The following is a 25,616-nucleotide window of genomic DNA, read 5'->3' as shown; positions in this document are numbered from 1 at the left end:
TATGAGTATGCAACACTCCTTACTGTATATTCCTGGTCATTCATACGTAAAGAATGCTTTAATACTAAAACTAAGTATAAGGTATTAACATGTTTTGCTAACATAAACATGTATAACTTTTATTTAACATTTTCTCATATAATAAATGAAGTATTATTATTATTATTATTCATTTTAGGTGCTTTGAATTATAACTCGAATATTTATTGATATTGGCATGAATAATGTGGAAAACCTGAAGAAAACTTAGTTTGTTAAACTTTGAGAGCAATCAAAATACTTCCTTCAAACTGGAATAAGAGATGGTTTTTATATCGAAAACATTAAAGTAACTTGTGACATATCTAAAAGTACATATACTTTATATTATATGACTACGTGATGGTACTTCGTGCTTGATAGACTTTAGTGTCAAATTTCTGTGTTGACTAATTTGGAGAAATTAACGTAAAATCAAACTTTTAATTTCGTGCTAAATAGTCGTGTATCCTTCAAATATTTTCTAGTTGTTTCCATCATTAAATAAGTTTAGAGGATGGTGTGCTTAATGTTTTCCCTAAATTAAAAAAGACTAGTTTTATGACAGTAAAATGTTTTCAGCTAATCTAAAAGGGGGTAGAATGGGATCGCGGAGCCCCAAGTAGCACAGTTAGTGAATGTTGGCGTGCAGTGTGGTCACGTGTTGTATCATTAAAACCACCACACTGTTATTACACCACGGATGACAATGAAAACCGTGCCGACGTACGTAAGGCATGCCAGGCAAGTGCCGTGATTCTGTTAGTGTTAGACGATGGCTCTTGTATGTCGTGTTGATCGAGTACATCAACCCATCGTCACACGTTTATAATTATTCTCTTTGATGTTTTGTCCCATCTTACTTCCGAAAGGTAAATCTTTAACAACCATTTATATGAGAATTATAACATACAAACGAATACGGGATAGCTCCTTTCCCATTTTTTGTCAATTAAAGATAATGCCACTACAGCATTTATTTATTTTTAAGGTTCTGAGACTATTTTACATTAAAAGTGGTAACTTGGGAACAACGGACCTTAATTATGCCACCAGAAGCATAAACCGTCGAATGTTCAGAACACCAAAAGTTAATAAATCCATTTTTAAAAGATCATTTCTTTATAAGGGTCCGATTTTTTTCAATAAATTGCCTTTCGAAGTCAAATTATCTGTAAATAGTAGAAATTTTAGTAACAAGCTTAGAACTTTATTATTTTTAAATGAAAACTGTAACTCATTTTACGAATAGTATACTACATAATTAGGTATAGGCTATATTTATATAAAATTTCCCAATAATGTAGGTAATGTTTTATTTCACTATTCATATGTATATAGCTTCTGTAGTCTTTAGTATATATAAGTATAATAATTTGTTTATTAACCATTTGCTCTAGTAAATAATATTAAGCATAGCAGTTGTGTGCAGTGAAAAGTTTCTGTTGAAACCATATCTAGTGATTAGTGTTTAGACGCCACGGAGAGCAGCCAGGCTGATAACAACTTGTACTGTCTTTCTGGACTCAGATAACAATCATGTTTTGTATTGTTGTCCACTGACCACATTACTTGTAGAAGTGGTCAGTTAATTCCAAGTCAGTCTTATGTTTTGTACAATGTACTATTATGATGGAATAAATTCATTTATCATTTATCATTTAATAAATAAAATATTTGCTTATATGACCATATTGAATTTTATAAGGATTTAATGAATACAAATATTTCATGTGTTATATATAAAATATAAAAACCATTTGGCATTGATGGCCGGAGGTATCTATAGTCAGATCCTTGTAATATGTTATCTGGTACTTAAATTAGTTCCGCGTTAAAGCAACTGTTGTTAATCAAAGTTTAAATAGTTTGGAATAGTGAAAATTGTGCGGTCTTAAATTGTTATCGACGGAGCCGCTACACAATATTTACGGAATTATATGACTTTAAATATTTTACTCATAATTTATGAGTATTTTCAGTCGTCAAATAGGGATGTTACTAATATTTTAATCTACTTGACTAAAATATATGGCGTGTAAAATATTAGATATTTTAATCCAATTTATGAGTGTATCACAATAGTTGATTAAATTAAAGTGCACGAATCTGTATTAAGTTTTATGTTTCACATTACGTTTTGGCATAATTCAAAGAGGTTATTAAAGAGATTACATAATTCTGTAATAGTGTTTTCCTTCATAACAATCCTAACAATGGAGATTATATCAGCGTACATTACAGCCTCTCTTTTCTGAGCAGAATACCTGTGCTTTCTTTTTAAATGCAATATCACTTGTACATAGCTGTTTTACTGTGGTCAGTTACTACAAAATATTACGATATTATCACTTATTCGCCTTCATTTTGGAAATATGTTATGGTTTCTATATAAATGCAATTTTAAAAAAATTATAGATTCAACTTATATTAAATAAATGCTAAAGAGTTGTATAATGTGTTTTAATGCAAATATATTTAGATATAATAATAATATAAAAACCCATCGCTGATACATTTAAAATGTAACATATTAAAAGAAAACCACATTAAAACGTAGTAATATAAAAATAATTTTGTTTTGTTGACAGTTTTTTATTGACGATAAATCGTTTGATAGGACAATGAAACTTCTGAAATTGTCGTACATTATGTTAAACGTAATGTATAACAAAACGTTTCGAGGATGGAAATCCATTCTCTTCCTCAGGTGTATGTAAAAATATAATTACATAACCATGTACTTACATTTTGCTGCAATGGACTGCCACTTACAAAACAAGTGCCATATTTGACATAAACCAAACAAAATGAACCCAGACTAGTCACTGCACATAAACCATGAGGACAAACAAGACCTTAAACACCATCGCTAACGCAAAAATAAATGTCGGAATGTCCTGTGCTACCACGGCACGTCATCTGAAAAAAGAGAAAATATTAAAGTGATGGTCAACATCAATGTTTTCTATTGTTTGCTTCGCACTTGTTTGTTTTAGCCCTGAAAATTTCCATCTTTATAATATCCGATTAAATTTTTTTATTATTAACACAGCCTTTGATATTAACACAAATAATACGAGTATAATCATAGTAACAAAAAAAAACATAATTGATGCATTATCTGGTTCTGCTTCGTGGAGCATTAAATATGGATTCATGTTTGAAAGACTACTATCATATTTTTATCAGTGATACATATGAATATTCTCCCTCTCAGGGCTACAATTAAACTGAAAGATAAAATTAATTAAAGTTTATTCACTCACAATGTTCAACGTACACTTAAACATTTTAATAAAAATCAACAGCGACAATGAGTAGATCCAATCGAATTCAGCTAGGTTACTTAGATCGTGAAGATCTCTTACTTTGATATGTTGAGAACGCCTTAAACCACAACGTGTACTTCAGAACCAGGGCACCCGTCAGGAACAGTTGAGAGGTGATACGTTCGCGGCCCATGTTTATTTTCCTATGATGTATTAGACGTAGTAGTCATAGAAATATTTTGATTGTAGTTAAATTTATTTGTTGTTGTATTCAAAACGATTTCTATGGATACACAAAAATGGATTTTAACACTTTAGGTATAGATAGGAATGATAAAATGGGTTTTGGATAGTACAAATCATGTTTTTAAGACAGGAATTAAAAGGTTTTAACATGGGACGTGTGAAATCCTTAGATCTCGGCCATCGTGCACAGTGCCGTGGCAATCCGTCAAGGTGAACAGTTACAGATTAGATTTTGCGTTCTTGTTCTTAAGAACTAGAGAGTTAATCATCTGGCGTTCTCTGCTAGTCTAGTCAACGAAGAGCAAAACAAGAGATTTAAAAGAAAGGTCAATAAGCAGAAAAAACAAACTATTGGACGTTTTTTTTGGCTTTTCTGGTGGTAGAATGTATGAAGTTATAGCTCCTATGGGTGGCTCAAGTGTTTCCAGTGTCCAGAAAATAATATTTTATTGCATTTAACAATCAACATATCTAAAAATTTTGATTATATTAATATAAAACGATAAAGCAGAAACTCTTTATGTTAATTTAATTCTCTATAACTTTGTTTGATACATTTTATGTGCACCAAAGACAACACACTGGAGATATAGATTTCGTGAAACATTTTTGCCATGAGGTGTTTTTCTAAAATTACTGAAATTTAAAAATATCACACAGATTAATTTAAAACGTTCGTATATATCACAAACCGGTGAACTGTATAACATTATTTGGTAAGTTTTAGAATATGCAATTACTTGTGTATTTGATGACGTGTTAAAAACTTTTTGCTGGTCTTTATGTTAAATATCGCTCATAATAGTATTATTAGAGTTTTTGTCAAAAGAACAAAATCTCATAGGATTATTTGAACTGAGTAGCTACCAATACTGAATTTTTCCCATCACTCTACTGTGAAGAGTAGATTAATTGTAGCAGACTAATCCTGACTGTAACGGGCTGCCGTTCTGCCCCAAGTGTACATCGCCAACCCAAATGTAATAAGGATAACATAGATATTCTCTGTATACTGAACTCTTCCCATCAGTCAACAATGAAGAGCGAATTAATTGTAGCAGACTAATTCTGTCATTAACCAGCTGCAGTTCTGCCCCAAATGCATATCGCCAAACTAGATGTAATAAAGATAACATAGATATTCTCTATATACTAATCTCTTCCCATTACTCAACAATGGAGAGAGTTTAAAGATATTTTATTAACATATTTTTTAATCAAAATTATGACAGGCTAACTGTAATATAAATCGATAGTAAGGCGCTCGTTGTTAGAAGAAATCTAACTAAGAAAAGAAAAACAACCCCTTGAGACAAATGCGTTTATCATGTAATTGGACTGTCAGCCAAACATTTCTTCATATCTTATAATGTTTGTGCATGTGTTGTTTTCCGTCCTCTACAGAAAATGAGATTTTACATTATAGATTCTACACTAATTTTAAAATTAGAATTTTAAATTTGGTAGGTAAAATATATATTTTAAGAAACTGCGTAGTATATTAGTACACTAATTAAATTGAAAAAATAAATAAGAGTTTATACATGTCACATTTTTAGATCACAAGTAAAGTCTTATAAACATGAAATTCATAATATCGCCATTAAGAGTCGTATTTCATACTATAAAATAAGAAATAAAATCGTGTTATTACTTTAACCCTCCTCGAATATAAAAATAAATACGTGCTCGGAAGATTTAATCGTCAAGTTTTAAGTAGGCAAAAATGAAAATGTGGGGTGTTGTAATGACACAAATCATTATTTCCTAAGGAATAAAATAATATATTGCATCGCACACAGTAGAATGATTGCAGAATCAGTGCTGGTCTGAGCACTTTTCTACATCTTACTTCCAATCCTGATTTTCATTTTTTTTAGATTAGGTATTTTCCTTGATGAGTATTTCATTCAAACTTGATAAAAAATACAAAAAATGATACAATTTATGACATTTATGTTTGTTTATGTCAAGCTGGAGTCATTTTATTGTCAAGGCGTTCTACGGACAGCCAGACAGACTAGTACAGGAACAATTTTACAGCCCCAGGAAGACAGAAGGCGAAATCTACCGCCTACTGAGTGATTTCATTTTCAGTCAACTCGGATGGACGTAAGTAACGGTATGTCACGCCAACATTACGCGAAATGCACCTTCAGCGAACTAATTCTTGTGTATGTAACTTTAATGTTCTCAAAAGTTTATAAGTCTATAGATAAAAACATATTAAAATATCATAAGTATAAATAGGCTAGTTAAAGGCTTAGCTAATTGCCCATTATCAAACCCTACATTGTCTATGAAGAAATAACGTTACATGGTAAATTTTAAGAACAAAGCTCTACTCCTTCCTGAGATATACAGCGGAAACCACACGCAGGGAGATAAACAGACAGATAAAAGAGGAATTGCCAGAACCTTTAATGTTGGCTATGCAAAATGTAAAAAATTTCAAGTTTATAGCTCAATTCATTCTCAATACAAACTCACATTTACCATCATCAATATCTATCTTGTCTATATTTAAATAATCCGATATGGCGGAGTATCTAAGGCACCAATATAATGTTACGAAATTCTTATAACCAATTCTACAAATACCGTTATACTATGTAGAAGTTAGTTCTTTGCAAGATCGATCACATAAATATATTGTTCTCTCTTAATTAAAATTAGTCTAATATACTTTGGAAGTACACCTTCATTAAAAAAAAACAGTTCTTCCACAATGGTAGGTCTAAATTCAAAGCATTTGATTTGCATTGTCTTTTAGGCTTTTTAATAAATTTAAAAAAAAGTTAAGTATGTTTGGTAAAGTTAAGTTATGTATGTGTTAGTAAAGTTAAGTTTATGAGAACTTCCAAGGGTTCTAAAAATTATTTTTAATTTTCACACATAATTTGCAGAGTAAAGCATGAAATTCCATAATTTTTTTTCAAAAATTTAAGTAAAAATGGGAGGTATCCATACTCACGCTATTGTTTTGTTTGTCGAAATGATTGAAGACTTTTTAACTGCATGTATGTAATATATCATCTAATGCACTAAACGTTAATGGATCCACCAATCGTTTCAGTTGCTTAATTATAATATAAACAAGTAGGAACAAAATTCAACTGAGAGTCAAATAAACTAAACAAAAATAGGTTTCTAACACAGTCCATACTTAGATTCTTGTTTGGCTATCCAATCTGTAAAAATGTATTATATATGAGTAATAAAAGTTACGGATTTACTCAACTTTCCCTTTATATTCTTGAAATAACAATATAAACTATTTTCCTGTTTAAAAACTTAATTTCCCGGTAGTGACATATATTTATTCATATAATTCAAGAAACTTATATTTTAAACTGAATACCATTTGTCAAAACTGAAAGAATTGACATATTTTTCAATGCAATTCTTTCTTTATAACAAAAAACTTCCCAAAACTCATGTACATATTGTAAAGATTTAAAATTTTTTACATCCAACAGTTTTTATTTGGGCCTGATGGCATTAATTGCCGTCGTTTAACTGTATGTGATTACACAAAGAGTGATCTACAAAGCTTTTGTACATTTCTGTATTCGTATACATATATTTTGTGTATAGTTATTGTTGTTAAATTTAGAGTAATCTTGTTTAAAGTTAGTTTTCTGAGGAATACTTATCTTTTTTACTGAATGTACACTTAGAATATGTTTCTGTTTTAATTTTATCATTATAATTTCTTATAGAGATATTTTTGTATCAATTTTTTATCGAAAGATACAAACAAACTGTTGTGTTACGTATCGTACGTGAACAATTAGGTGATCAAAGCCCTGCTGCATCGGTGTAACCTTGGATTTCATGTTTTCAGGACGCTACGACACGATAAGGGTAACACATAAAAAATCAATCCCATAAATTTAATTAGTTAAATAGAGCTATAAGCACGATACGAGAAGTATAATGTAGTAAAGACTTATTATGATAATTTTTATATATGTTTACATTATTATTATAAACTTTACAAGCTTATACCAATTCAGTATATGATACTTTAAAAACTTACCTCAATATGATATTGTGTTAAATATAAATGCACCAAGCCAACCACGACACTGGTTGCTCTGGTATTTTATTTCACTGTGCGACTTTGAAGTTTAAAATATACTACGTTTTATATTAAACCAGAAATACCACTCCAGTATTATATCCAGCAGAGTCAGTATCGTATTACATTACGTTGGCAATCACAAATCACTGATTACACCATAATCCAACTAATAAGTTTATTAAAATTTATTTTCCTTTTTTACTGATATTTAGATAAAATATATTTCCTTTAATGCAACGCAGCAGACGCCTAGGCGTGATATCTGTTGATTCCTAAGACAATAACAATAACGCAAATCATATTTGTAAATATATTCGTATATAAATATTTTTAGTACTACACATATGCCACTGTTTATAAAAGGAAGTGGTTGATAACAGAATGTATCTCTTACTATTCAACTGTGTACTGTAGACCGCATTTCAAAAATAGTAAAAATATTCTTTGGAATAATTTAATCATTCATTTACTTTATTTTTAAGTAAAAAGAGGAGCACTAAGTTAAAAAATTTATGGACAATAACACTATACTAATATAAGTTAGAATCACAGTTATTAAAACCAAACTTGACTCAATATGAATGTTGAATTTTTCTCCAATAAACCTTCTTCTAAGTGCAGCATCTCAAATCTGACACTGTCACAGACTTGAATCCTAATATTGGAAGAGATACAAATAAGTTCAAGAACTTCAAAAAAGATCCTAATCTACGAAGAAGTTAAAAAGAAACTCTTTCCATCGTTTCGACATCAAAGATACCCAGACAAAATCTAGGATCTCTTCAGATATTTCAAATTCATTAGATATGTGGTTGAGCTCGCCTTAAGCTTCTTCGTCACCGACTTTTTTCAGATCTTTTCAGACGAACATGTCTCCAGATTCGCGGAGTCAAGTCTGTGACAGGGTCTGATTTCCAGTTCACTAAGAGGAAGGTGTACTAAAGTCAAACTTACCATCCACATCCTAAGTATCCTTTTCCATTTATTTAAATTTATTATTTATTTAAAAAGTAGGCAAATTTTCCTTATTATCAACTCAGCTGTTAATAGATTAAACATTAGATTATCAAACAGGAAAATAAATATCAAAGTAAAAATGAGAATAAGGATTTAAATAGAAGAGACAGGTCCCTTATGTAACACAAGAGAGGTTTGGCCAGCGTGCACAATATACGGTGAAACCTTTTTTTGTGGCTGCCACTGTGGTTTTACTGTGAACTTTACCACTTTTGATACTGTCGTGGAGAGTTGGAACAAAGTCAAGGCAGTCATGAGGAGATTTATCTTAGTTTCCAGCTTGACAAAGTAACATTTAGTTGAGTTTTTTTTATTTCCAAGAATCATTAGGTATGCAAGGAATAAAGCTGTTTTCTTAATACAATAGAACACAGTTTGTAAAGGGAGACAAATAATTTTAAAGAAACACCTGCACAACACTCACAAAGAACTATCGAAATAATTTTGGTGGAAAAATCTCTTCTCACTTTTTATCTAGGTTCTGAACATCTAAAGTTAAGTAGTTAGTTTAGATCCAGACTCAAGTTGAGATTTATTATAAATATGTTTCAGTGTCTAATTTAGCTTATAGGTAAATTTTGAAAATTAAAAAAACTTAATGCTTACACCGAAAAAATAACAAGATTTTTATTTAATATTATTTTTGTATAATCAGTTCAAAAACTCCATACACCTAAGGAATGAGTTAACCCACAGACGGACGGACTTCCTGACACTAAAATCATAACGACTGTTCTTTGCACCGAGAGGAACCTATGTATTAAATTTCAAGATATTTCACATTATTGCACTTAAAGGAAGATAACAACACGAGTTTCATAAGGCTCTGTTGGATCCTTAATAATAACTTTAAATTTAAAAAAAATTCCATTTTTATTTAATTACTTTTTAATGTGTTAGAAATCCCAAAATCCCTAATAATAATATCAGATAAACTCAATATTGCACAGTTCACAACTTTATAACTTTATTAAATAAAAAAAAAAAAAACGCTGTAAACCACAACTGTATTTTATATATATATATATATATATATATATATATATATATATAAAACTAATGGCAATGTTGTGGTTTGAGAGCTAAAGGTTAAAGAGAGTTTATAGGATGAACCTTTGTAGTCCAACTAGCTAGAACAACGTCCTTGTTTATTATAGCAAGGCAACAACACATATATTTACCCCAGGCCCTCATGTCAGTACTAATAATTATTACAACACACATGATTCCACATTATTTTTGAATGAGCTTGATAATTCTTTCCTTGTAGTATAATATTTGTATTGTCAGTTACTTAGACTCGTTAAAGAATTGATCGTACCATTTGTTCAATTAAAGATTTAAGAAACAAACATGTACACAGATTTATATCTAGAAGCACATAAGTATTTTTAGCTTAGTATCTTTAGACTGAGTTTATCTCCATGTATCTTAGATAAAACAATTATAAGCCACATGAAAAAGTAAATGAATGAAAATTAAATCAATTTGACGCAGGGTTCACCGACCAATGTAGGTTACTGTAACACACTCGGAGAATCGAAATAAATACATTAAATCATTATTAGTATTGGGCTCAAATATGAGTGATTGGGTATAAATGATAAATATTTATCCTGCAAATTATTAAATTTAAATTTTAGTGTTAGTTGCGTTAAAATGGCCTGTAATAAACAAACGGCTTTCGGTCATCGAAAATGTTCAGTAACGCTCAGCCAATGGATGCCATGTAGATCCTTATTTTACAAAATGTCATTGAAAGAAAATTCTGAATAGCACCAAGTTTTTAATAAACATTGTAATTGTTTTCTATAAATAGATTAAACTCTAAAATAGAAAAAATATCTTTCTTATCTGACTGTTTGTGAAGACTATTTCCTCATTTACAACTTACTGACAGAACCATTTTGGGTTATTAATTGGATATAAAAGTATTACCTGAATTTAAATTCTTCCAGCATAATTCATGGTTATCTAAGACGAACATAATGTGACACTATTTTCACTTAAATACAACTGTAGTTGTTTCATATGCAATTTTTCCCGCGAAGTTCTAAAATATTGTAAGAGTGGAGTAAAATCAATTTAGTTCTACGAACTGAGGTGCCGTGAGAGTAATTAATGAGCTTAGTTATAACGAAGGCCAACAAAGCGGTAATGGATGGGTGGCAACATAATGAGGTGTCCATCAGCACACCATTGCGTTCACAGCCGCATTATTAACAGGAGTTATGCTGCCCTGCCTCCCACCAAACTTCGCTACTTATTACGTGCCGTCACCACCTGCCGAGGAATATATTTATTACCAATAGGTTAGCACACTATTTCGTTTTTAGCATATATATTGTAAACTTCACTGCTGGCTTGCTATAAATAAATTAAAAGTTTAGAAACATGTAGAGGAAACCTGGTTTCAGTTTATAAATGCAGAATTCTATTTCTACATCGAGTGTTGGGGGTACAATTATCTACTTAGCTTGATTCTACTTAGAATGAAATAAAGAAAGATAATTTATTTTGTAATGGAAATTTTATTATTTCTTGTTTGTATGCAATTTTATTCCAACAAATTAAAAAATTTGAAAGATAAGAGTTAAAATGTTTGACATATGTGACGAATAAATATTTAGCTTAACATAAATTTAATTGAACATTTAATGATTATTTTCACCTGTGTAATACAGTTTCGGATAGCCAGCGAAGACAGTTTTAACAGCATATGTGTATGTACATGTATAGTTTTAATACATTATAATGTTAAAATAACTTATTTATTCACAGATAACAAATTTCGAAAGAGAGTTTTACTAAATATGTTATTTCAAATTTGTTCTGCGATCACAATGTGTAAAGCTTACCATTTTATCTTACATGGGTTATACCTTGATATAAATCGAGTAGTAGTGTATGAACTAAAAGTACTAAACCGTTATCACACAGACTAATGTGCGAGACATTATAGGTCATAACCCGAATATAACGCGACATAGTCATCAATGGTTATATAGGACACTATAAATGTGGTTCTCTTAGTTGAGCTAGATAATAGTGTTTTATGATCAAATATTTATGTGCGATATATATATATATATATATATATATATATATATATATATATATATGGAGCTTCTCACCAATATATTAACTTCCAACCCAAGTAATTGACGAACTATACGCTCAATTAGTTATTTTAAACAAAAGAGTAAAATGTACCGTCAACATGAGGAAAATGGCAATATGATCTCCTGTGTCACCTATTTTCGCCTATAACTTTATGAAAGAATGTAAAAAGCCTTAATCAGTATGAACTTCTCGTGGAGTCGATGACATTTTCCCATCTGAATACAATGAACTTAATAATTTTCTGTCCCAAACAAGCAGAATTCCTCCCTCCATTAGCCTAACCATGGACGTAGAAGTTAAAAAATCCCTTTCCAGAAATGCGTGTAGTAAGAGAGACGTCCTCTTAACACAGCACTTTATCGTAAGAAACCATACGCCGGCCAAAATCCATACTTCTAATGAAACTATCACAAATGTTTTAAAGAGGGAGTCGCATTCTTTGATTTACAGAGTAAACCGCTTGGGCTCAGAAATAATAGGATAAGAGAAGATTGGATAATAGAATAAAAAAATTTAATCGGATATTATAAAAATGGAAATTTTCAGGCTAAAACAAACAAGTGCGAAGCAAACAATAGAAAACATTGATGTTGACCATCACTTTAATGTTTTCTCTTTTTTCAGATGACGTGCCGTGGTAGCACAGGACATTCCGACATTTATTTTTGCGTTAGCGATGGTGTTTAAGGTCTTGTTTGTCCTCATGGTTTATGTGCAGTGACTAGTCTGGGTTCATTTTGTTTGGTTTATGTCAAATATGGCACTTGTTTTGTAAGTGGCAGTCCATTGCAGCAAAATGGTAAGTACATGGTTATGTAATTATATTTTTACATACACCTGAGGAAGAGAATGGATTTCCATCCTCGAAACGTTTTGTTATACATTACGTTTAACATAATGTACGACAATTTCAGAAGTTTCATTGTCCTATCAAACGATTTATCGTCAATAAAAAACTGTCAACAAAACAAAATTATTTTTATATTACTACGTTTTAATGTGGTTTTCTTTTAATATGTTACATTTTAAATGTATCAGCGATGGGTTTTTATATTATTATTATATCTAAATATATTTGCATTAAAACACATTATACAACTCTTTAGCATTTATTTAATATAAGTTGAATCTATAATTTTTTTAAAATTGCATTTATATAGAAACCATAACATATTTCCAAAATGAAGGCGAATAAGTGATAATATCGTAATATTTTGTAGTAACTGACCACAGTAAAACAGCTATGTACAAGTGATATTGCATTTAAAAAGAAAGCACAGGTATTCTGCTCAGAAAAGAGAGGCTGTAATGTACGCTGATATAATCTCCATTGTTAGGATTGTTATGAAGGAAAACACTATTACAGAATTATGTAATCTCTTTAATAACCTCTTTGAATTATGCCAAAACGTAATGTGAAACATAAAACTTAATACAGATTCGTGCACTTTAATTTAATCAACTATTGTGATACACTCATAAATTGGATTAAAATATCTAATATTTTACACGCCATATATTTTAGTCAAGTAGATTAAAATATTAGTAACATCCCTATTTGACGACTGAAAATACTCATAAATTATGAGTAAAATATTTAAAGTCATATAATTCCGTAAATATTGTGTAGCGGCTCCGTCGATAACAATTTAAGACCGCACAATTTTCACTATTCCAAACTATTTAAACTTTGATTAACAACAGTTGCTTTAACGCGGAACTAATTTAAGTACCAGATAACATATTACAAGGATCTGATTATAGATACCTCCGGTCATCAATGCCAAATGGTTTTATATTTTTATATATAACACATGAAATATTTGTATTCATTAAATCCTTATAAAATTCAATATGGTCATATAAGCAAATATTTTATTTATTAAATGATAAATGATAAATGAATTTATTCCATCATAATAGTACATTGTACAAAACATAAGACTGACTTGGAATTAACTGACCACTTCTACAAGTAATGTGGTCAGTGGACAACAATACAAAACATGATTGTTATCTGAGTCCAGAAAGACAGTACAAGTTGTTATCAGCCTGGCTGCTCTCCGTGGCGTCCTAAACACTAATCACTAGATATGGTTTCAACAGAAACTTTTCACTGCACACAACTGCTATGCTTAATATTATTTACTAGAGCAAATGGTTAATAAACAAATTATTATACTTATATATACTAAAGACTACAGAAGCTATATACATATGAATAGTGAAATAAAACATTACCTACATTATTGGAAATTTATATAAATATAGCCTATACCTAATTATGTAGTATACTATTCGTAAAATGAGTTACAGTTTTCATTTAAAAATAATAAAGTTCTAAGCTTGTTACTAAAATTTCTACTATTTACAGATAATTTGACTTCGAAAGGCAATTTTATTGAAAAAAATCGGACCCTTATAAAGAAATGATCTTTTAAAAATGGATTTATTAACTTTTGGTGTTCTGAACATTCGACGGTTTATGCTTCTGGTGGCATAATTAAGGTCCGTTGTTCCCAAGTTACCACTTTTAATGTAAAATAGTCTCAGAACCTTAAAAATAAATAAATGCTGTAGTGGCATTATCTTTAATTGACAAAAAATGGGAAAGGAGCTATCCCGTATTCGTTTGTATGTTATAATTCTCATATAAATGGTTGTTAAAGATTTACCTTTCGGAAGTAAGATGGGACAAAACATCAAAGAGAATAATTATAAACGTGTGACGATGGGTTGATGTACACGATCAACACGACATACAAGAGCCATCGTCTAACACTAACAGAATCACGGCACTTGCCTGGCATGCCTTACGTACGTCGGCACGGTTTTCATTGTTATCCGTGGTGTAATAACAGTGTGGTGGTTTTAATGATACAACACGAGACCATGCTGCACGCCAACATTCACTAACTGTGCTACTTGGGGCTTAGCGATCCCATTCTACCCTCTTACGGATTAGCTGGTAACATTTCACTGTCATACGCTAGATCTTTTGTAATTTGGAGGGGAAAATTAAGCACACTTCCTTTAAGCTTGCTCAGCGTGGGAAAAACGCGAAAATATTTAAATGATATATGCATATGCCTATTTAGACTAAAAATTGAAAGTTTAGATTTTACTTTACTCTCCCCCTTCATAACAGTAGTTGAGTTTTAAAAGCATCCACGAGTAATGCAATGATATTGCCAGTTAAAGAAATTATAAATATGTTATCCATATCCGAATGCCGAAGTTGCAGGTTTTTTTTACTTAGATATTATATTGGAGAAGAACTATATAATTGTTATATGGTAGACTGTATAAAATAAGGCCGTTTGGCAAATGGTGACACTGAGACATGGTTGTCAATCATTCGATCGAAAATCGAATGGACGGGAACGAACGATCGATATGGTGGTTTGAGGAAAGGAGTGAAGAGTGAGGAAGGAGAGGCAGATTCATTTTTTAAGTTTTTACATTTACCGATAGAAGTGTTAGAAGTGATTTTTGTAAAAAGAGCACAATATTTATAATATGTCTATTAGGTGTCTATTTTTAATGCAAAAGAACGCTTAATATTCTGCGAAACAACGACAGGAACCATTGGACGAAGTAAACTGCAAGAAATAAGACCTAAAATGTGTCACATAACCCCTTTTGTAGTAAACTACATAATATACGTGGTGTGATACTGAAAAGATGAATAATTATTTAACAGAGGAGAAATATAAAATATGGGTGCAATTATTCAAGAGAATGTGACTTTAAATTATATTTAAACAAATCAAATGATTGATAAATCGTATTAAACCATGGCATGAAAATGTTATTACTGATAAAAAATATGATTAGTCATTGTGTAAAGTGCAGGTGGCGAGGAGAGCTTTGATTAGACCCAGGAAACCTCCTTATCAACTTTTAATAGCTCGCAGGTGTTGTCATATACTAACTCAATCTCGGTGTCATTATATTCTACTCACATAGTGTAATATTATCCTTTATTAAATGCATGTTAAATAAGTGCATGAAAAAGAATATTTAAGCTACCTAAATAATGTCAAACATATTGTTCGTAAAACCTTTCGATAATAAAGTGCAATTTGACCAACAGAAATCAATAAGAAGTTCTTGATGATGTCGTTCTGCTAAGGTTGTTATCTGCTCTGCGTTATTTTTCATCAATAGCAACGCCATCGTTTATATTACAGCAGAATATGCAAAATTTCTAAAAATAAACCTTTATGACATGGAGGTAATGGATTTCCCCATACTATATTATATATATATATATATATATATATATATATATATATATATATATACATATATTTATTTATATATATATAGGTACCAAAATATGGTCACACTAAAGTAGAGACTGGAAAGGTAAGTGTAAATTTATGTTAAACTTTTGAAAGTGTATATAGTCATATACATTCTTACAGGTAGACTTCAGCTTGAGTAAGAGCTCGACATGAATATAAGATATATTCTAAGTACGTTTCGTCGTGTGTCGCAAACTCGAGTGGCTCGGCTGTATATCAGGAGAATGGCTCCATTCATTGTCGACAACGTTCACATAATCAGCATAACCCCTGATAAAGGTCGTTACACAAAAGTTACTGAAGCGATTTTAACGAATGAACTATGTTAATAATATGGCTGGAAAATCTTTAGACGATTATATTACAATACATTTAACGGTGTGTGAAACTACCTCACCAAATGAATATTCAAAGCAATATAGAGCTGAATTTGCAGTTTCTAAAGTTCTGGTTATCCCATTACACTTCGCAACACATGGATTTAGTAGTTATTGTCTAAATCTACTTCAAGTAAACTTACTTCAATGTAGTGTAAACTATTTTCTGATAGTCAATGATTATACGATTCACATTTATCTTAACACTGTTTTTTGTTAACGCATCACAAGTTTCACAGCTCTTAACACATCGGGTTAAACCCACAGAACCTTAACAACAACCATAACTTGGTGTTATAATTAGAAACATTTATGTTATTCTGTTACGCGCTTTGTTTATCTCACTACCTACAGAAACTACACTGGGCAAGTCGGTTAACGACATATTGGTGTATATGTGCAAATTGTAATATTCTAAAATAATATAAAAATATTAAGTAAATAAAAGAAAAGTAGTATTGAATTTAATAACTTAAAATAACTTAAAAAGTATAAATTTTATCAACACCATTTTATTTTTTCACCGTATATGTTTACTTTCTAAAAATAAGCATATATTAAGATGAACATGGTGAAAATGTACAAAAGACTGTCTGAAAATAATTTTTATTAGTTTAATTAGGTTTATGTAGTGACCTACAAATACTTTGCTTTAACATTTGTAGTCTGTTCCAGAAAATTAACCATTTGTCTTTCAATTCATCTACGTACCTACAAACTGTGAATTTACGATAGTGTTGGAGCGAGGAAGAGTAGTTATCGGTCCTCGATCGCTGCTCAGGAGAGTTTAACAAGCGTTTCTGCTCGTTTAAATTTCCACTTCAGTAAAATTTTCAAGGAGTTAAGCGACACCTTTTTGTCTTGCTTTACATAGAAATGTATGAAAGACGATGATTCGGCAACATTAGTTATGATGAATATAAGTTTTCATTGTTTATTATTTGATGGTTGAGGAGTAGGTTCATAAACATACATGATGTGCCGTATAGCTTAGTGCCAGCGTAGGCTACTGACATTTAATCAAACTCTATATTTTTAATGACAATAAGCTTTAGACTTGAATTTCTAAAAAGTTGACTTGTTTATACTTCCTTCAGGTACGTCGCTGACGTATTACACACGTAAATCTCACCTAACTGTCAATTTCAAAGTGACCACATATTTTAATAAGGAAGTTGATTTCTATTTTATAAAGTGACATTTATCGGTAGAGTGGCTTCTATTCTTAAAGCCTCCTTCCAGAAATCCATTAAAAACATAGTAATAATAATTCAATAAATATATAGATTTCTATTTGTTATTATTATTGTGTTTTCCATAATCTCTCAGACTTTATCATAGAAAAACTTATGTTTTTCTTTTAATTAGGTAAGTATTTTAAAAACTATATGGGTTGAATTATAGACTGAATCAGGCAAATCAAATTCAATTATCGTACATTTATATATTCTACCTTAATCGCATATTATAGTATTTTTGTTTGGGCTTCCTCATTTCAGTTATCGTGAGAATGTCATTAGGAATAACTACATATATTCTTCATATTCTACATATATTCAACTTATAGTGTTTTTATTCTATTGAAATCGTTCATATTCTAACCCCTATCTGCTTACCCATAATCAACGCACTGCATCACTTTTACAGAACGTCGAACGTGTAGGAGATATCAAGGATTATATTTTTGACCAAGAGAAACCGAAATGTTTGTCCCTATATAAATAATTAAGACAGTCCGGAGTATACTCATATTTTTGTATGACCTTATGATTTTTGTGTGTGCAATGTAAATATCTTTATTTAAATCAGCCTTTATTTGAATCGAAAAATTATACAAAATCAATTAATGATGAGTTAAAAAACCTTATTGACTCGTAAGGATTTTTTTACATATGCAATGTTTACATTTAAAAACATGTATCTACAAATCATTTTAAATTTTTTATCGGACGCACATATATCAGATACATAGTAGTAAAAATTGCAATATATTTACATTATATTGATCAATGAATAGTTTTGAATAAAAACATATTTATTCCTAATTAGTTTTTTATAAGGCTCACCAATTTAAAGAATGTTATCTTGTAATTATATAAAAAAACATTTTAATAGAATTTGTGACATAATAAGTCGTTGAGAGGAGGTTTTTGACCACTATCTTTTTTGTTTTAGAATAAACAAAACCACAAAGGGGTGTTTCCTGTCAGCGTGCAAGTAAATGTTACGTAATTTATTTTTATTATTAGCCGTAAACAAACTATAATAAACACTCCTTTTTACGAACAATGATATTGAATTATTACGAAAATAAACTCGAAAATGTATTTCAGTATGAGAAATAATGTAATCCTGTTCAAAACAACAATTTACAAATCTGTAATATCTTATGACCATGAAACAAATAACATTTTCGAGATATACTAGTAGCGAGATACTATTGCTCCAAACCAGGATGTCTCAAAATACCTTTGAGCAACTTATTACCAACTATTTGAGTTGTAAATGCATACAGCAAGCGTATCTGGAGTGCATAAGCAAATATCGTGGGGAACAAGTGAAGCAATCAAGTAAATGGTTAACAGGAGAGGAGGGTTAGGAAATATTTATGAGTTTCTAACTTTAACGGCAAATTCATAAGGCGCCGTTCTGTAATCTTACTCCAGTTTGAATTACATTTGTTTTATTATTTAATTGTGTCAGGAACATTCTAATAAGTTATAAGAAATTAAGTTTGCTATTGTGAAATTGAATGTTTTCCATTTCAAATTGATACATCTTATCATAAATATTTTAACCTAGTGTCAACAAGATATACATTTATAATCTCAATGAAATAAAGGCTTATGAATTATAAATGTTATAAAGTACTGTACATTAAAAGTATGCTCACATGCAGAACTAACAAAAGTTTTTAATTTAAAGCGTAAATTTGTGCTAAAACAATATTCACCCAAATTCATTTTATTGATTTATAGTTCTATTATTTTAAAATATTTCAATTGTTTTGTTTTTATACTCGATTTTATTTTTCATATGCACATGACAACTAGCAATACAATACATGTATTATTGTTGTAAAATATTTCAGTTATTTCAAAATACTCGTAAAGGGTAGTTTATTATTCTCTGATACTATATTGTTAAATTCGATACTTTTAATGTAATAAAAACCATTCAGTTCAAAATTAAATTGGAAGGACTTAAAAGAAATATTTGAAATATGCATTTACAAAGCAAATGAAAAAATGTCAATAGATATCATTATAAAGAACGTTTAGCATGTGTAGGCTTTGAAATAAATACACATATAGTAGATATTTTCCTTGGTAATAAAAAAAATCTCAAAATGTTGGTACATTTTAAGATTCAGAAAGGACCCAACTTTAGAGATACACCTGAAGTATCTTTATTACAGTTTCAACTTTTTCAAATCAATATATTTTGAATTTTTCTACTGGGCGAAAGACTTTGTTATTATGGAATTTTTGACCTTACTGTTAGTTTAATAATAATCTTGAATGTATATTACATGTAAATACCAACCATTTCCATTTATTGTTCCCTTTTTGTTACCAGCAATTTATACATACATATATATATATATATATATATATATATATATATATATATATATATATATATATATGTCAGTTAGGAAACGAAAAACCCAAATTCCCGATTCCGTCTATAAAGTGTACGCGACATGCAATCATTTCAGTCTCCTCGTTTTAATTAAATGGGATTAAAATTATACTTTATTCGTTAGTCCCCTGTAAGAAACACAAACTTTCACTTTGTCCACATAAATGAAGTTAAAATGAACAGATGATAAAGTTACAATTTCTTGGGTACCTTGCGTCCAATTTTCGATCAGGTATTAAAAGTGACCTTTTATGTTAAACTACTAACAATTTAATGTTATGTTTCTAGCTCAATGAGAGTGCTCTATACTTTGTGTCATTAAATGTTTGAGTGACAAATTTGGTTAGTCAGACCGTTTAGTAATATAGGCTTTATTTCTTCAAGTTATAGAAAACACAGTATTTGAGCGATCAGTGATATACCGATCTCCAATAAATGGACTACCATGTCAGTGTTGCCAACCTCAGTGAGGCATCATTAGTCAAACGTAATCCACCGTGCCGTTTAGACTCCGTGTTTTAGAATTAATATTTGGTGTGTGGTGCATTTAGTTCAAATGTGATATGAAAAAATATGGGAGTGCAGATATTACAGCAATATTTTAGATTTAATAATCACTTCTTTAATAACACAAAAAACTTTATTCTGCAGTAGGACATGACTAAAACACTCCTGAACGTAGATATGGCCAAACAATATGAGAATAAGCCTAGGGTCTGGTAAAATGTGTTTTCATACGCCTGTTCTTGTAAGCTTTTTCTTTTGTAGATATGATTCGCCCATTTGAGTATGCTCTATATATATATATATATATATATATATATATATATATATATATATATATATATATATAAATGTGTGTGTGTGTGAATATATTCTTAGCTCATGTATATATTAAAAGACTTATGTATATAGTGCAAAACATACTCATTTCCCTAGCACTAACTTCTCAAATTGAGGTTTTTATCACCTACTTATCATTTACTCACTGAAATTTTGCCCAAATAAGCCAATAACCCATTCTTGAGCCTTCATTTGTGATTAATTTGAGTAATCATGAAGTAATCGTCTTGTTCAAATAAAGAACGGCGTAAAATATTGGTAGTTCTTAGTAGACTAGGCTTCCGATACCACTAACCTAGGGACATTCAGGACTAGAGCTTTCCATCTCCTATAATAAGTATATGAAAGAATCACAGATTGTATGCTTTTAAGACTTAGGCTACATGAACAAGTACTTATATATATATATATATATATATATATATATATATATATATATATATATAAAAATACATAATAAAACTTTAACGTTACTAGCAGCAAAAATGTTATCTTTGTAACTTATTTACCCTATTTTTAAGTGTCTATCAATCACTACTTTCTTGTTATTTTCTGAATAAGGAAAACATTATCATTAAATAACATTATAGAATTATTCATATGAGTTACACAAAAGAAACTATTTTTTAACACCTCTAATAAACAAAATTGTATTTTTATCTAATATGCTATGTTTTTTCTAATGACCGATTATTACCATTAACAAATAATAATACAATCATTATCTTGTGTTATATGAATTTAACTCTTACTACAGAACATTTAGGTGGTATGAAAAAGTTTCAATCAGTTCATCCTATCCTCACATGCTATTAGTATACTTAAAAAACAAAACTGGTCTGGGGAATACAGCAAAATAAAAAAATAAAGTAGACCTTAAACGGTTCCCCAGAGTCACTCTTGTATTCCATTACGTCAGAGATATAAACTTATTCCTCTGAAGGTTCATGTTCATACACACTTTATACTGAGGAAGGCTGAGATGTAGCAAAAGCTGCCAACATTACAACAACAATGTAACATTAGCACGCAAATATCTGTTGAGGGCGTGTTTTATACCATAAAATTAAGCTTATATTTTATAATAATTTAAGTTTAACCATAGGCTGTTTAAAAAATAAAATAAATAATTATAATAATATTTACCAAGATATTTTCAGTAATAATAAAATAAGACTGAATTTGGTGGCGTCAATTTCAGCAAATTTACTTTTAATTCATGATCCACGTAATAAATTTAAACAATATAAACTCCTGGACATACTTTTTATGGAATGTCACAGTTAGGCCCTTACAAACCCGTCTACAATGTAAGAATCAAAGTCGAATCGATAAAAAATACTCTACTGTCAATCCGTACACTTCATAAGAAAGTTTCATTCATTATAATCTACATACTCCTGTAAATTTGAATTTGAAAGTTCTATTATTGTGTGGTTAAATTATTTATTTACTAAAACAGGTTCAATTCCTAACACTTTATATTAAACAAACCTTTAATTAGTGGTAAAAATATTATAGGTATGAGGGAAATTGAAGGATGTCAGTAACGCTGCACCACTGTGCTTGCTTATTTAACTTATTTCGGACCAGCAGAATATTATTTACTAAATTTACTACTTACATCGCTATGGGAAACTTAGTGGTCACCAGAAAAATCCATCTCTAATTTTCAGTATTTTATAACTAAAGTCCCATAGACATAATTCTCAGCGAAGCTCTACTGTTGGCTGATGGACGACAAAAGTGAACTTCCCCTTCAGAATGAAATTTGAGGTCAGAATGCTTATTTAAGGGGTGGTTATGTGTCAACGTCACGTCACTTCACAATCTTTCACGTCAAAGGATCGGGGAGAAGCTCTCAAATCGCTACTGTAAGGGAACGTGACGTGACGTGTCGTGCTGTTGCCGTATAGCTGCCTACACTCTCCGTAGTGTAACAGATCGGTTTACTTTTATTACGGGTACTCCGGTCGCCTGAGCTCGAATTATTTATGCAAAAATTCATTAAGTATACATCATGTTTATTTGAATACTACGATAATAGTATAATTAACAGTTTTATTGTTTCTGTTGATAAACCTTTGTAGAGTTCTGCATAAATTAACAATACTTAATTTGTATAATTAATTGTATTAGCAAATCTCTTCAATATATCTATCAAGAGTAATCTCATAGACGGCAGACAGGCAAAGTGACAAACGGACAGACTTTTTTGGCCTATTGACCCCCAAAACCTCTAAAACTTTCCATGTACAGTTATTGCACAGACGGGTAGACAGATATAAGAGAAAGCTGTCGGGTTTTAAATATGTAAAGATCTTCAAGTGCAACTGCTATTCTAATTTTAATTCAAATTGTTGCTGTCTTAATTCTAACACTTATTTTAAAACAAGTCTATTTACATGACCTTTTTTTCTTTTCTTCTTAAGCTGTTTGATGTGATTTTGTACTTACTGTACTTTTGTAGTCGTCCATTCGGACAGTTTGAACGCGTTGAATTGCTTAAAACATTTCAATTTAGTTTAATTTTAAATTGAAAAAAAATCGTTAATATTTGTTGCTTTTTAATTTGTATAATTGTTGAAGTGAGCTTGCAGTAACGTAACAACTTAAAAACAGCTTTAACGGAATTCAGATTATACTGCACTTAAATTGAATGTGGAAATTGAATACCATGCAACCAAACTTAAATTTGTAAAGTGTTCTGAACAGAAGTTGTTAACAAGAGTTGCGAAACACATTCACTTCAACTTGCGGCGTAACGTTTACAACTAAGTTTAAAAGCGGTCTTTCTAGACTTTCTAGATCACCAGGATATGCTCTAATGAAAATACTAACAGCACTTGTGGAACGGTATTCTTGAAAACTCATATCCGAGAGTAGGCTGAACTATCTGTATTATAAACAAATAAACAGCTATGAATTGTTCTATATACAATTAAAAAAAAAAATAATACATGAATTTCAAAACATTTAACAACAGAGTTTTATGGTGATGTCACAAAGGTTTATTACTTTATTAACGAATGAATTTACGAATTTTAATTACTTTCATAAAAATATGTTTTATAACGTGAATGGAGTACTTGTATGGAGTAACTTATTATAATGTCAATTTTAATAAAAACTAAAATATTACGCTAATTAATTTTAATTATAAAATTAGGTATCGAACTTTGCACAAACAATCTGGATAGTACAACAACAAAAATGAAAACCAGCACAAAGAAAAAGATGAACAAAAGATCATCTTATTGAGATTGACTACCTTGTCGAATGAGGTGGGGACGGGGGGGGAGTTCAGGGAACGACTAGTAGCGACAAGAACGCTCAATGTGACAGCTACTATAGTGATGAGCGTTTTCTCATGGTGACTGGGAAACGCACAAAGTCACGTTTGAACCGCTCTTACTTTTGCCGACCACACAACGTAACCGCCTCCGTGTACTTCAATGTTGAGAGGCTTTAAACATTATTCCGTACAAGGCAACAAATATGAGTAAATTAAGCTATACGTTTATAAGACATATAATATAGTGATGTTATTTTGTAAACTTCGTTTTACCTTGTATAAGGAGATAATTTAAAAATGCAGAGTTACAAAATTATATGATGCCATAAAAGGGAAAATTTTCATAACCCTTAGTGAGTTGTCAATAATATTAATTTAAAAGTTTATAGCTCAGATTATTCTCGAAATATTACACTGAGTTATAAAATTTACTAGCGCTAAGCCAAATCCCTTGTATTGACTACAATTTCATCGTACTTTAAATCACATACATAAAAATAAATCCACAGAAAGTAGCGAAACTTATTAGTCAAAAAAGTAACATAACTACATGTGTAATATGTCAAAATTAAAATGTCAAATAACTTCTCAATTTAATACCACTAATTAATTACAACACATTTTTCAATTTTTATTTTATTTTTGCGAAGCCTTTCAGAATCAAAGATTCAACCTTTAGGCAACTTTACAAATTGAAAATCTGAAAGGCCTTGCAAAAATAAAATAAAAACTGGAAAATGAGTTGTGATTAACTAGCGCTATTAAATGAAAATATTTACAATGCTCCAAGAATCTTAAATCTTAATTTGTTTAAACATTTGTTAATTTTGACAAATTTTCTTTTTGTCATCTTGGTTACCCGATCAATGTAAAAGTGGCTACTAACAGACAAAAAATCCTATTCACCATGATCGAAACTCAAAGGTGAATTTGCGTATTAACTAACAGAGCATAAAAATAAGTGAAGTTTATAGGTACATTTGTTACCGGAATATCATGCGGACAGACATACATGCCGAAATGAAATTTTTCCACCCTATAGTAATAAGCTTCGCTAATGCTAAACCAATACAGCTACACTGTATTCAGTTAAACTATTTAATTAATTCTAAACTCTCCTGTAAATATAGAAAATATAAGAAGCTTCTCATTTCTAACGTGCTTAAAATGTAAATTGAAATATTGGTTTCTGCAACGATTCAATAATGATAAATAAATAATAACTGTACCTTATTAAATACATTAAGGTAATAGCATTGGAAAGCTTTCTATTTCACTGAATTAACAACAAAATACAAATAATTCCTCTTGTTTCCAATACGTATATGGCAAGCCTCTTGTGACGGAAATCGCCGAATTTTTCGAATAGAGGACATTATTATT

The sequence above is a fragment of the Homalodisca vitripennis genome, chromosome 3 (assembly GCF_021130785.1).
Source record: "Homalodisca vitripennis isolate AUS2020 chromosome 3, UT_GWSS_2.1, whole genome shotgun sequence".
NCBI lineage: Eukaryota > Metazoa > Arthropoda > Insecta > Hemiptera > Cicadellidae > Homalodisca > Homalodisca vitripennis.
This window is presented reverse-complemented; position numbering follows the sequence as displayed.